Source organism: Poeciliopsis prolifica, unplaced genomic scaffold (assembly GCF_027474105.1).
Source record: "Poeciliopsis prolifica strain line A6 unplaced genomic scaffold, Auburn_PproV2 SCAFFOLD057, whole genome shotgun sequence".
Taxonomy (NCBI): domain Eukaryota; kingdom Metazoa; phylum Chordata; class Actinopteri; order Cyprinodontiformes; family Poeciliidae; genus Poeciliopsis; species Poeciliopsis prolifica.
In genome coordinates, this window is record NW_026562432.1 from 2,837,449 (window position 1) to 2,852,121 (window position 14,673).

Consider the following 14,673-nt stretch of genomic DNA (forward strand, 5'->3'; position numbering starts at 1 on the left):
TGACTTTGCATCATCATCTGACTCATTGATAGTGTCCTCCGTCTCTTTAAGATGCTCCTCTCCTTTCACACTCACACTTCAGCAAGTCACACCAACAACACTTCTTCATGCCATCCACTGATGCCATTTACAACTGATCTTCAAAGCGTTGTATTCTCTAGGATGAGCTCGGCAGACACACAGTTACACCAGGTTTTTGCTTGCTATTTGCTGCTGCTGCTAGTCTGGAGGGGCTGTGTTGTCAGCACTAGAAACGAGGGAAATGGCGCTTAGGCACCCCTGAATGGTTGTCAGGGGAGATTCAAGGATTCCTCTAACATGCATGAAAGAACCAAAGCACCAGTCCAGGTATGTTTTTGATGAAGGAATAGCATTATAACATCATACGGAGCTAAAAACAAAATCTAATTTGCATAATACCTCCCCACCAGCGATGTAACAAAACAAGCAATAAATCATAAAATAAAATTGAAAGCAAATTTCTACTTTCCCCATTTACATATAAATATATATTTTTTGTATCTTTCAGTCATCAAGTTTGCCATTTCATTTTTTCAAAAGTTTTCTTACAACCTTATGATATGACCAAGTATTGATAACATTCCCACAGATACTTTCTTTCCCTTAGTTGCATTTCGATTTTACCAGCTGACGTCCTGAAACAGTCATTTTGCTTTTCTAATGTTAAAAGCAAGAAAATTTGCAAAAAAAAGCAAACTCATTCAGATTTTTCACAAACATATATCGTCATTTATCAAACGGATTGCAGGGAAACTCAACAGGTTTAAATAAGCCTGCAAAAGGCAGCAAATTGGCATTATTATCTTTTTATTTTATTAAAAAATATAACAGGAATTTAACTATTTCATGTTGTTGATGTGAATTTAGTTTAAAATATTTAGGTGGTAAACAGAAAAAATGTATTAATTCAGTGTTAACTTGTGCAAACTAAAAGTCCTCTGTCATATCCTAAACCCAATATGACAAAGAACTTTGAAAAAAAGTCCTTTATAAGAAACTAAATGTCTACATGTGGCATTTGTTGATTTTTAGCACAGTTATTGCTTTCATGCCGATTTCATTTTGCATGAGGACATTAAGTAATATTAGAATTTCATTTTTCTAATCAACTTAAAATCTATCTGCAGAAGTCAACTGTCAAAGTCTAAAGGAACAATAATTTAAGTCATGTTTCGGATCCACTTCTCCTCTTTATCTTGGAACATTTTGAGCCTCCTCAGTCTCAGTGGTGTCCCAAACTCTTCACCTTGCCCTCCTCAGGTCTCTCACTCCTGCCCTGCAAGCCGATTCTGATCTCTGGTTATAAAAAGGGGGCTGGGGCGAGGGCTGGCGTAGGGGGGCATTTACTCTAATCACAGGGATCTAGAAGGAGCGCCTCGAAGCCCTCGGGGGCTGATCGGCAATCAGAGAGATGGAGGCTACAAGAGGGAGAGAGAAACAAACCTGAGCTCAACTTCAGAACTGTAGAGCAGACCTCTATCTGCAATCTGAAGCAGTTCTGTCATGAGATTGTCTTGCTGGTGGGTGGGCATATAATGGGCTGAATGGGGGGGATATGAGTTGTAGTTCTTTCTGTAAATGTGGAAGACCTAGCTTAATTGCTTAAAGACAGGGTGAGGCGAGAAAGCATGATACGATTTGTTAGACTTGGGCTTCCAGCGGCTGAAAAAAGGGGCAACACTGGAATAAAAATGTATTTTGTTGTTTAAAATAATAAACCAAATCCTCACTGGAAAAAAAAAAAAGACGTTTGAAAATGAAGTCAATCTGGAAAGCATTAGAGGGTTTGAGAGTTAACTGTAGATTTCCAGCGTGACTGTTAGAATCTTTTGCTCTGCTTTGAAGTTAAAAATGCACTAAGAATTAGTCACTCATTAGAGTTTCTTTAAGATCTTTTATTCTTGTTTTGCATATTGCCAAAATGTTAGGACCTATCACAGAACCTTGTGGCACATCACAAAAAACCCAAAAGAACTACATTGACAACTGGGTTTTATTTAGCTGCTATGTCTGATCTAAAATTAATTCAAAACAAAATAGCTGTAAATCAGTGGTGACCCATTTGGTGCAGTTCATATTTTCTTTTAATCACAAACATATTTTGAGGTCAGATGCCTTTTTCAATCTGTGAGACAGTTTTTCACCTTTTACTTTGAAATCTCATCCACACCTTGTTTAAACAAAAGATGCACTAATCTTCTCAAAGGTTTTTCAGACAAATTTTGCTCCAAGGCAAACACTTCTGCCAATTGTAGCTCTATCTGTCTGCTATTAATTATTAATGTATGTATTCACCATGTTATAAACCAAGAAATAAACAACTCCTGGGATTGTTTTGAAATCTCCTACAGGATTCAAGAGGCTCTGATTGTCCCTGATTAAAGCAGCTATACATTGTGTGCAAATTAATAAAAACATTATTACATCGTATAAAGATATACAGAAGACATTTGAAAACAAAAACAGCACCACTGTGGTCCCGGGCCGAACCGGGACAGAATGATCAAGAAAAGCAGGCAGATCTGCCTGCGGATGTTTAAACGTGTGTGAGTACAACAAGAAAAGCTATTGAAAAAAAACACTCAGCTCTGAGGTGAGGAAAACAACTTGAGCACATGATCTGAAATAATAACACTGACAAAAATGCCACAGTCTAAGCAGCAAAAGACAAAGAGGAAGATAAGCGGCAGCGGTGGGAGGAGGAAGAGGGGACTGGAGGAGGGGAGCCATTTGAAGATGCAAAGGAGAAAAAGACGATTTGAGAAAACTGAAATTGGCCGAGATCAATTAGGTTTCTTTTACCACAGAAGTGGGAGCTCGTCTTATGACTAAAGAGAGGCATTAAAAGAAAGGAGCGCGCCACCGAGGGAATTCTCTCGCATTAGAGCGCTCTCTTTTCAAATCCAACGCCAGCGCTAACGCAGATAAATAATAGATAAATTTTATTAGGTTCCCCACCTTGAACAAGACTTTTTAAAGTAGTTCATGAAAGACCGACGGCTCCTGGAGAGCAAAACGCCGACACACAACTGCACACACAGGCACACACACACACGTAAAGTGTGTTTTACCTGATTAAATAAAACACCAGGAGGCATCAACTTCACAAGCTGCGGAACGCTTGCACCCCGCTAACACACGGTTTCAACACCAGTCCTGTTTCTGTCTGGACACAAACACTCAGTCTTGGTGATATTTTTGGTAGTTAATGGAACATGATGGGAGTTTCCTTTTGCTGATTTATGATTGAATTAAACAATCCAATGAAAATGTAAAAAAACACCTGCTGGTATGTAAGAGATATTGAAATACTTTAAAGTTTTCTTCCCCCATAAACTTCCAACGTAAGTAAGTTGTTTAGTGAGTGGCTGTGTGTGTGACAGGTATGAGTAACGGAAGTAATTCTCTGCTCAAGCTTTAGCCAGCAGTCATGAGGGCTTGTTTGTACATTCCAGGACTGGAGCAGATCCAACTTCACCATTTTGTTTTGCTGTTATGCTTACATGTGTTGTAGGAAGACTTTTTTATAGTCTTTCTTACAGAGTACAGATGTGTTGATAAAGCCGAGGAATGAACTCTCCCTAATCTTTTCCCTGAAGTTTAAAGGAGGTCCCGCGTTCTCTCCCAGTCCCTGAAGCACAGTGAAATTAAAACCATGAAGAGAAACTTGCTTTTGAATCTTGAATGTGCTGTCCTAAAATAGACGCAAAGTTAAACAAGAAGACATATATTTACCTTTCCTATCTAAAAAAAAAAAAAAAAGGCACAGTAGCAGTCGTCGGTCTCACAGCAGCTTTGCCTGGGAGATGTGGCAGTCGTTTACAGAAGGTTGTGTGTTTAATGCCTGGAATGCTCATTTGCCTTTTGGGTTTACTTATTTACTTTTGCATAAATGGGAAACAGTAATGTGGTATTAAAGGACTTCTCAGGGGGGGAAAGCTGTGTTTTTTAAATGCAGCCTTTAAAAAAAAACAAATAAAAAAAGAAAACGCTCCCTTGGTTTGCTATATTAAGGCAGGATTGATGATTAATGCGACACTGATTAATTTTTCTTGATTAATATTAATAATAATAAAATACAAACATAATGCCAAACATGAAATGAAGAACTCAGCTCCCCTCCACACACACACAGATACAGAGAGAGAGAGAGAGACATGCACCCGCCCTTGCTCAAAGTCATAATATACAAAATGAGCAGCCAGGCTAAAACGAGTGGCAAATAATCCTAAATTTCCCAACAGAAAAATAGAAAATGTAAAATGACTGCCTTGATCAAGCGAAGCTGAAGAATCCTTCACAGCAGCCGCAGCTGCAGCGCCACCACTGTCACTTGGAATGAAAACGTAAACCTTTCACAGCTTTCGATTGAGTCTTTAATTCAGCCCGATGTGACATTAAAACCCTTCGCTTGACTTCCAGTGGTTGTGACAAATGTACCGGTGCTTAATGGAGGTGCGCAGACAGGCCGGCATTTCAGTGACTTTTATCAAAGTGAATTTATCAATTCAGGCTCGCAGGATCTGTGGCAGCCGCTTGTTGAGAGGGAAGCCTGCAGAATCTGTTAGGTAAATCATCTCTCCTTTTCTGCCTCTCTGTTCTCTCCTTCTGCTCCTCGCCAAGTGTTGTACCCCCCCACACACACACACACACACACCGCCCCGTCATCACTCCTCATCTTCTATTCAGCTTCATATTATTTCCACTAACAGGACCGTTTCCCGCCAAATAGGTGACTTTAAATCGGAAAATTAGCATGTGGTAGTATCATCTTATCGCAATCTAACCTGTTTACTTCTTTTTAAAAAGTATTGTGTGGTTCAAACTCAATGTGGAACAAGCTTAGAGGTATATGACTGTCAGACAGTTACAAAAAATGCATTTGAAATTCTAGATCACCTATTCAATGTAATTAAAACTATTTTGTTCTTTTGTGCAGTTGGAAAGAGAAATGGCTCGGAAAAATGTCAAAAAAGCCTCCAAACTAAACTACAGCAGCAATGTATCTTAATAATGCTTCTTCTAACATTAACTTCCAAAAACAATCATTTGTCTATTGTTAATTATGAATCTTAAATTCATAAATCTGAAGGCAGGTAGGAAAAGATTAGGGTTAATATTGGAAAAGCTTGTGGGAGCTGACGGACGGCAAAAAAAGGAGTGAAAGAGCGCAAGGGGAAGAGCGATAAGAAGGTTGGTGAAGGGTTCTCTCCGGCGCTGCCATCAAAGTGTCTGAGCTACTTGAACCTTGCCCACCTTTCCACTACCTCACTAAGGAGATCCTGCCCCGCAAACCACCTATAAACCACTCGGACACATGATCCACTCATACAGATGTGGAGTGGACACACACACATGCGCGCGCACAAAAGGCAGAGAGAGAAACCCTTCCTCTCAGACACACGTTCTAACACACCATCATTTACCATTAGTCCTCGATTAACAATTGTCTGTTCCACTTTGGAGTAAAAGGGTACTTATCACCAAAAAGAGAGCTTACCGAACAGTCGCTACCGCACTATGCCGATTAAAATTTGTAATTTTAAATAAATCTAGGATTTGAACATTTAGTAGGCAAAACATCACACCCTACGGACCCCAAGGCAAAACGGACAGGAAAAAAATGGACGTCCCACTGGGACCACAAATGAGGAGCAAAATAAAAAAAATTATATATATAATTTTCTTTCTTTTTTTTTTTTTTTTTTTTATTATGTGGGCTTCAGATAAAATAGAATAGCACTGTTAATTCATCTTAGTGAAAATATTCGCAGCGGAGGAATTCCAGCAGGCAGGAACGGAATCGTCTCTCCGACAAAAGAGCCATCTTCCCCGAGTAACAAGTTGGTGCAATGAGTGTCGACAGAAGAGGAGCTGAAATCCCCCCCTGGGCTACAGAATATCCCGCTATTGTAGTCTTAACCCGCGAGACCTGGCTGGGAATGTACAGCTTTCACAGTCACTTCTCATCCTATTTGTAGCACTGCCGTTGATGCGCGAGCGCCTGTGCCACAGCAGGTCACTGTTTTTTCCCCTCTTTCTGTTCACACTGCTGTCTCTCTCTCTCCTACCTCCAGTCCACACCACCACCTTTCCCTTCACACACACATGCACACACACACGCACACACACTACCAGAGTTTCATGCCAGAGCTCCACAGATTATTTTGATTGAGCGTTCTTGCCCCAATGGAAAAGTATGCTTTGTTTTGTCATGTTTCTTATATATACATATTATATATATATATATATATATATATATATATATATATATATATATATATATATATATATATATATATATATATATATATATATAGATATATATATATATATATATATATATATATATTTCATTTTTTTAATATATATTTATTTTATAATTTATTCATTTTCTTCTTCTTTCCATTGGGGAAGTTTCATTAAAGATCCAATTATGCAAATGAGGTGCTGGGGAAGCAGCTGAATGTGCGCTACAATGGTGTACAGTAATGGTTGGGCTCGCCGTACGGCAGATCCAGGGCCAGATTTATGAGCGCTAGCGAACGGGAAACGCCTCCATCCTTTGGTGAGAACCTCTTGATCATAATTAAAGGTGCACACATTCTCCCCAGCTTTCCCACACTTTCACCTCTCCTCTCTCCCCTCGCGTTCTTTTCTTTTCTTTTCGACCCCCCTCCCTGAATATTCTGACATCCTCATTAGCCGGGGTCTGGAAGTTTACAGAGGTCACATCCAAAAACGCGCAACGCAGCTAAAGAGCAGACATGACATGAGCCCAGCAGTCGGAGATGCCAGGTGAAAAGGGGCGATAGACAGGACCTTCTACACACACACACTCACGTACACACACACACACACACACTCACGCACACACTTCCATCTCATGAAGGCTGGAGGTATTTACCACTGTCTTTGCAGAGCGCAGCTGAATGCTAAGTAGCAACAATTCTCTGCTTCAAGACCTCTGATTGATGTGTGCTTGCCGGTTTGTGTTAAGCTGTTGTCTGTGGAAATGACACGGCTGAAAACACAGCGCTCCTCGACGCATCAACGGGAGGAAAAAATAAAAAAAACAGCCCTGACATCGCCTAGTGCCTCCATAAATCCACAGTTTGAAGCAAACTTTTAGAAATAAGGAATCCAAGCAGGACACAAACCATCGGGGAACCACGGTGCCCCAGGGGAGTTCCTCTGGGGACGCATGGCCAGGGGACACTGGGCGGAAACCTGGGGGCTTTAATGCACTGAACCAATGTACACACACACATTCCCTACAAATCTTCTGATAAGGAGAAATCACCTCTTCTATACTTAGCTCTCCCTCTTAAGACCAACTGCCTCCGCTCTCCTCTCAGCCCGGCTTCCTCCCTCTGCCCAGACACGCAGACGCTCGTTGTGATGGCACCCTGGCATGAGGGCACCCAGTCTGTCAATGCCTCATCTGCCCCACACTCTTTATTCTTAGATGGAACTGACCTCCGCGATTAGCCTCAGCTTCACCATCTCGGCTCACTCGACCCCTCCTCACCACGACTGTTGGATATTTATGTTGATTTTTTGTTTTTTTTACCTTATGTATTCAGTCTAGTTTTGATCCATAATTGTCTTTGCAGAGGCTCTTGTAGTATATCTCACTATAAATTCATTCAACAAAATGAAATCCTAAGCATGAGCAGAGGTAGGAGGCACCAAACCTGTTGGCTGCTGCTGAAAACGGTTTAACCTGGAGGAAGAATCTATTTTTTGGGGAGATTTATTGGGAGTTTTTAACCGGAGAAATCTGGTCATTATTACCCTCACAAGGCAACTTCATATGGGCCCTGACAACATGCTGCCCTCCCTGGCTTAAACTCTAGAGATCAAGGTCAAGGAGTTACAAGCCCCCCCACACAGTCACCACAGAACACACCCACACACACAGCCTCTTCCTCTACCAGCGCAGTAGGAACACAGCCTGATCAGAAATGAAGGGTGGAACATTATTTTTTTATATATATATTTTTTTATTATTCCCATCCAACGCCCTGAAAACCAGCAAATAACCAAAATAATAAAAAATAAATAAATAAAATAAAATAAAAACGGGATGAGGGCGAGGCGGGAGGGCTGCTGCTTTCACAATGACTGCACATATCAATTAATGGCTGGCTGATCAGCAGAGCTGGCCTGATCCGGCCTGCCCACCACTGCCCTGATCCCAGCGGATGGGAAAACCTGGCCCTGCAGCCTGTGCAGCTGGAGCCCTCTCCCCATAATTACATGAGAATGGAGAAGGGGGGGACCGAGGCTGCAGATCTGATGGGGGGGGGACTCTTGCAGATGCTTGAATCCAAATCACAGGCCATGGTTAAGCATGCATGTTGGCCATTCTAATTTAAAAACCTCTTTTACACTTAGAATGAAAATGTGATTCTTTAACCCGTCAGCATGCAGATAGCTGACATCAGGGGAGAGCAGCCTGCTGACTGACTAACTGACTGACTGACTGACTGACTGACTGACTGACTGACTGACTGACTGACTGACTGACTGACTGACTGCTGAAAGGAGAACTGATCTGATGCCATCTCCTCTCTCTGGCTCTCTCTCTTTCGTTTGCAGCTGAGAGATGTTTATCAGTGCAGTCAGTCATGGTCTGTGACCCCCCCCCCCCCCCCCCACCCCCAAAAACACACACACGCATACACACACTCTCCAGCACCCTCTGAAGCACTGTTACATGGCACAGGTGGGAAAGCGGCACATGCCGGATCGTCGGCATTTCCAGCTCCGTCAGTCAGAAAGTTGCAACAGGAGGATCCGTCAGATCCCTGCTGCCGCCAGACGATTCACTCTTCAAATCTCATCCAGAAACAAAATGTATCAATGTTCACCATTTTAAATGCCTGTTTTTTTTTCCTCTGACATTTTTCTCTGTGTGTGCGCAGTGGACACAACTTATACATTTGTGAAGGCAGAGATTTTCAGGTGGGCCTGATAAATCCAAACTAAACGGAGAATACCTTAATTCCTCGAAAAGGCCAGTTTGGAAAAAAAAAAAAAAAAGGCCTTTTTTTTCCTCCTAAAATATTTCACCTAAAAAGAATGACAACATGTCAGCTGGTAGGGGAGCAGAGAGAGGAGCAGGGAAAGGGCAGACAGGTCTGAGGCAGCTCTGCACTGTCATCCATTTCATATTTCTCCTGCGATAAAAGGACTGAAAGCAACTGACAAAAGGGGTTTACGCCCAGACACTATTTCAGACACAATATCCGCCCTGTGCATACCATTACACAATGACAGCATCCCAGCGCGTACAGTCCATCTATTTATTCAATTTTCCCTGCACAATGAATCCAAGGAGGAAGCAACTTTTTTGGGCGGATAGGGAATGGAAGGAGGCAGAGGGGGCTCAGGATAACTTGGGGAAAGGTTAGGGAAACAGTGTGACAGAGTTTTTGGAGCCATTGCATTTGTCTTCATAAAGCTGGTAGCTGGATTGAAAGTAAAGCGGGGTCAGACCGGTCAGGGGTCACTTTTACTTCCAGGAAAGAAAAAGAAAAAAGGGGAAGAGAAAATAACAGCTCCCCACCCAAGACGCTTGGTGTGACAGGGGCTTTAAATGGGATTACAGAGCTCAAACATCCCTGGTGCCACGCATAATTCAATTTATTCTTTATTAATTCGGAACTGCCCGTTTATTTTCATATAATATTAAAATATGTTAAAGATTGTTAAAGTTGAGAGTGTTTTTTTCTTCTTTTTTTTTTACTTTTTCATTGCTGTTCATGGAGTGAAGACACAGCAGAGAGAATGTTTTATTCTGAAATCAGGGCAGGACACAAATCTGATCTGTTCACTCCGCTGATGAGATTTGGCCTCACGAGCTGTCCTGCTGCTATTTGCTCGCGCGCACACCGCAACTTTTGAGGAAGACTTTCCCAACCCGGACAGGGTGTTGTTGTCAAGACAGAAATAAGACGGCTCCGTTTCCGCGCTTTTATCGGCGAGAACATGACGCTCTGACGGCTTTTCCATTTCAGAGGTCGATCTCGGTGCTCAAAATGGCAGGTCTCATCGGCTCTTCTACCATCTCATAACTTTGTTCGCCTTTTTCTTTTTTTTTTAAATTTATTTATTTATTTATTTCATTATTTTTTAAGGACACGTGGTACCAAAACTTTAACTTCTTTATTCCCTCTGTCTTCCAAAATCTCAGCTCCGTTGAATATCGCCGGCTACGGGGAAAAAAATAGAAAAAGAAAGTTTTCCAAGCAGCCGGGAACACGGCCACATACTTTTGTAAAAGTCCCACGCTGTGCGGCTGATCCGTAATGCGCCAACGTCGCAAAGCGGTGCGCAGCGAGCGGCTTTTACGCACAGGCTTTGTGGGTAAAAATAAATAAATAAATAAAAAGCAATAATGTACATTAATGAATTTTCTGCTCTGAACGAAACTAGTTCGGCACGCGGAGACTTGCAAGGTGTCGCTTCCGAGCTGCTTCCATCTCTCTCGGTCCCAGCTGCTGTTTTACGACCCCTCGCTCCGGATAATTGCACCCTTATTTTCTAATCATGATTCGGGGAGACATCAGGGGACCCCCGCTGCGACACACACACAGAAACAAGCCTGAGTGAGCTCCCCCGCACCCCACCCTCTCTCTCACACACACACACACACACACCCACTCAGAACCCCCCGATAAGACCTCTTCGCTTTCAGCTCCACACTTCTTACCTTCTCTTATTTGTTTATATATTTTGTTTTTTTGTTTGTTTGTTTGTTTTAAATTCGCCGACTCCGGTGCGTAAACGCCGCGTCGAGACCAACAGTGCTCAGCAAACAGCGAGGCATGTCCGTTTGATGTGACGGGATCATGTTGCCGCCGCTGCCGCTGCTGCCGCCGCTGCGGGGACGAGAGTGTTGTGTGGGGGGAAAGTGCGCTCAGGACGGGTTACAGACTGTCCACTCCACGCTCGTCCGCGTATTCCGACTTGGACATAAAGAAGAAAACAAACAAGGCTTTTATCAGGACTTGTCCCCTCGCTCTCTGGTCCGGCTCCTGTCGGCGGGCATCAGCAGCGTGTCCCCTCCATCTCTCAGCTCAGACTCCCCCTATCTGGCGGCTGGAAGAGGCGCTCTGCTGTGGAGAGCAGCGCCGGCTGCTCCTGCGGTATCCGCCGTCAGAGCAGCTGATGAACCCAGCGGTGAGCGGAGCAGCGAGCCCCCTCCGCCCCCCGCGACACCTTCTCCTTCTCCCGGTCCTCACATTAGACAGAAACAAAACGCTCCAAAAACCCCTCCGAGATCCTGACCTTGAACCGCGCGGAGAGATTATTTTTGATTAAAATTATAAGAGTAAAAAGAAAGAAAAGCAACGTGCCCTCTGCTCTAAGCCGTGAAGGCGCAGCCAGCGGAGGCTCGGGGCGACCAGAATTGGCTGGCAGAGCCTTAACATCCCTCCCTGCAAACACACCAAATAACTCCAAAAAAAGTGACATTCCTTACCTTTCAGGACAGCTGTTCCGGCTCCCCGTCCTCCCCGTCTCCTCCTGGCCTTTAGAAACTCCTGGATAAATGAGCGTTTCCTCCTCTGCGTCCCGAGCGTCAGTCACCGCTAAAGAGAAGTAATGAGTGATAAAAATGACGCTCATCTATCTGCACTGTAACCTTGTGGCGTATTTAATGTAAATAAGCCTCATTGGGCTGCGGGTCCCCGCGCATACAGACGCAGGACCGCTCCCTGGGGAGCCTCTCTTTTACCTTTTCAGGGTTTTTTTTTTTTCTCTCTTTCTTTCACCGATTTAAAGCATTTATTCCCCGCTGCGCTAAAATGAAATTATTAGAGAATAAAGATGCGAGTGCGCTCCGAGTTAAAGAGTGGAGAAATCTCTGCGCAGGTGCTCGAAGCTTTTTTTTTTCCTTTTTCTTAAAAAAAAAACTGCTCTTTCAGGCTGACTCAAACACTAATGCCAACAGGAACTTGGAAGTTCGCTCAACTTTTTTTTTTTTTTTTTTTTTTTTAAATGGTGAATAAAAGCACATGACAGAAAGACAGAGCGACGTCCCGCAGACGCAGGAGTGTTTCCTGCGACTAAAAGCTGTCCTTGCACCCTGTTTTTGATATATTAAGGTTCCATATGGGGGGGTACAGACAGGGGGGAGGGGGGCTGGAAGAGGCTGAATAATGCAATTATAGATTCAGTGTCCCAGCGTTGACAAAAGACAGGGCTTCAATAGAGGCTTTGTTGGGGGATTATATAATGATTATGGGGTAATTATGGGAACGGTTTGGTAATAATAATAAAGAGGGAAAAAGTATATCAAGTACTCTCCTGGACGGACAGCTTGTTTTCTGTAATGTTAAGTGCATCACAGAGGAGAGTGACAGACAGGCAGGCTGTGCTGCTGACAGCTAGTGGTCGCGCGCAGCCTTGATTATTCAAAATGTCGCACCGACACACGCATTAACGCCGCGGACAGGGGATCGGATGGCCACAGAACCGGATGCGGCCCGCAGAGGGGGATGCAGCGCGGGGCTCGTGTTTATTGCCCCCCACCCCCCTCCTCCACATAAGTCAGCGCCGGGTCACACGCACACGGGACACGCACGCGCCATCCCGGAGTTGTCCGGAGAAAGGAGCACGCGCACGGTCGTTCCGGAGGATAGCGCGCGGCGCTCCATCTGTGCGTGGGAATAATCCGCAACTCGCAGCGTGTTAAAACCATTATTACTTTAATTGCATTCAGGAATTAACTGCAGCCTGTTCGGAACATTTTTCCATCCAAACAAAAAAAAAAAAAAAAAAGAAAAAAAAAGGGAAAAAAATCAGACTTTTTCCCCCACATTTGATTATAGCTCACTCTTACTTCCTCGCTCACTCTTTTTTTATAAAATAGATACTAGTTGCTCACTTTTTCTCCCGTCCTTTTCTTTACCTTCCAACAGAAACCACAATCACATTTAAAGATTCGCACTTCTTTCTTTGATTAATGCATGTGATTTCTTTCCTCCTAACTAAGAAAATGTAACTTTTAGCTCCCCACATCTAGAAATTAGCATAGCCATTCCCTAAATAATGCGGCTATCTCTATGGCAGTGATAGCAGAGAGCGGCAGGATGTTTCTTTACCGATTCTCCATGGATCAACGGCGCGTCATCAGAGCCTTTTGAACTTGTTATAGCAAGTCAAGTGATTCTTTATCGTCTGACAGGCCTGACAATCCATCGGGGATGGGAAAGCAGGTCAAAAGGAAGTTGCCATATGGACTTAAGCATGCAAATTTCTAACAATGCATGGCACTGCTGAGTGCTGTCCCCCTCGCCAAACATACAGTAAAGGGACTGTTTCTGCAGATGTTCTGCACAGACTCAGGAATGTGTGGCTCGTCAGTCAGATCAGGGTTAAATGTGTCAAAAAGTGGGCCACCATGATGATGAAAGTCCAGCAGAATGCATTGTGCTGGACTGCTGGTAGTTATTTTTATTAGTGGTTGCTGTTCTGACCCAGGGATGTTTACACTAAAGGAACAAAAAATATTTCCACCATTTGTTTAAGGCTATTTATCTGCTTTTTTTTTTTTTGCATGTAAATGTAACTGCTTTTTGACACAGTTGTTATTGTGAGTCTGAGAAAGTTTTTTCTGGTTGATTTCAATAAAGGATCCAGGACAGTGCAAAACTTTTTGTCCTATAGTTGAACCAGGATGAACTTAGTTTCAGTTCATTTCAACATTAAGGGAAGCTCACAACAAGCTTCATATGGACTCAACATTGATGCTACTATATTTATATATATTGTATATATATTATAATTATTATTATTTAACATCTCAGGGATTTTTAAAAATGTACTTAAAAATATTTTATATTCCTATTAGTAATGCATATTTTTGTCCTTTACAAAAAAATAGTCACACAATGTTGAGGAAAAAACATAATAGAATCATATGCTGAAAAACACAAGTAAATACTTTGTCACATCTTCCTTTTTTTGACATCTTGATTGTCAGAGGGATGGACTTCACTGATAAAGACAAAAACAATATTCTTAACAAATCACGTTCTGAAATGATCATCTATGCCGATCAGCTACTCTTCTTTTTCTCCTCATTTCCACCAGAAATCTTTATTTTACTGATCATGTCACTAGGTCTTCGTTCAGGAAACTGATTCTTCATCATCGTCATCACTTCTTTGAATTGACATAGGAAAAGCGTGTCCACCTGTGGCTTCATTTAATACCTTCAGTGGGATTTTCTTGATCAAGTTTCATTTGAATGAACAAATAAATCTTTTTCATATTTTTTTTGTTTGACTGCTAATAATAAAAATATTAAAAGTTGTATGCAATTTCAGTCAGGCCCCTTAGTTCCAATGCCTGCAAATATATTCAATGCAATTGTTTGTCTCCATAAATCAACTAATTAGCAGACAGATTATGAAATGGTGCCTGCAGCATGGAACTTTTATAAACAACATTTTTTTTACATCCATAAAAAAAATAATAATAATAATCTAGCTCCTCCTCCTACCAATGCTCCTACTGCCATCTGAAGAGATACACCAATCAGTCAGAACCACCAGTCAGAGCCAGTAGCAGGGTCTTAGCACCTCCCCTTTCTTCTTGGCTGCGTTACAGCAAGTTCCCCACAACACAGCCTATTGT

The 14,673-nt window shown here is 42.6% G+C and overlaps 1 protein-coding gene across 5 annotated transcripts in view; it reads right to left on the reverse strand.

The window, feature by feature from the left end:
- The window catches only part of znf536 (zinc finger protein 536), a 234,300-nt gene extending 222,307 nt beyond the window's left edge, over positions 1-11,993 (reverse strand). For 3 of the 5 annotated variants that reach the window (XM_055060101.1, XM_055060097.1, XM_055060099.1), the window contains exon 1: positions 11,513-11,993. The gene's annotated coding sequence lies outside the window, so the exon portion shown is untranslated. Of the gene's footprint in view, positions 1-10,741; positions 11,488-11,512 lie in introns of those variants that run through there. The other 2 variants (XM_055060098.1, XM_055060100.1) reach the window with 2 other exon arrangements.
- Between the last annotated feature and the right edge of the window lie 2,680 nt (positions 11,994-14,673).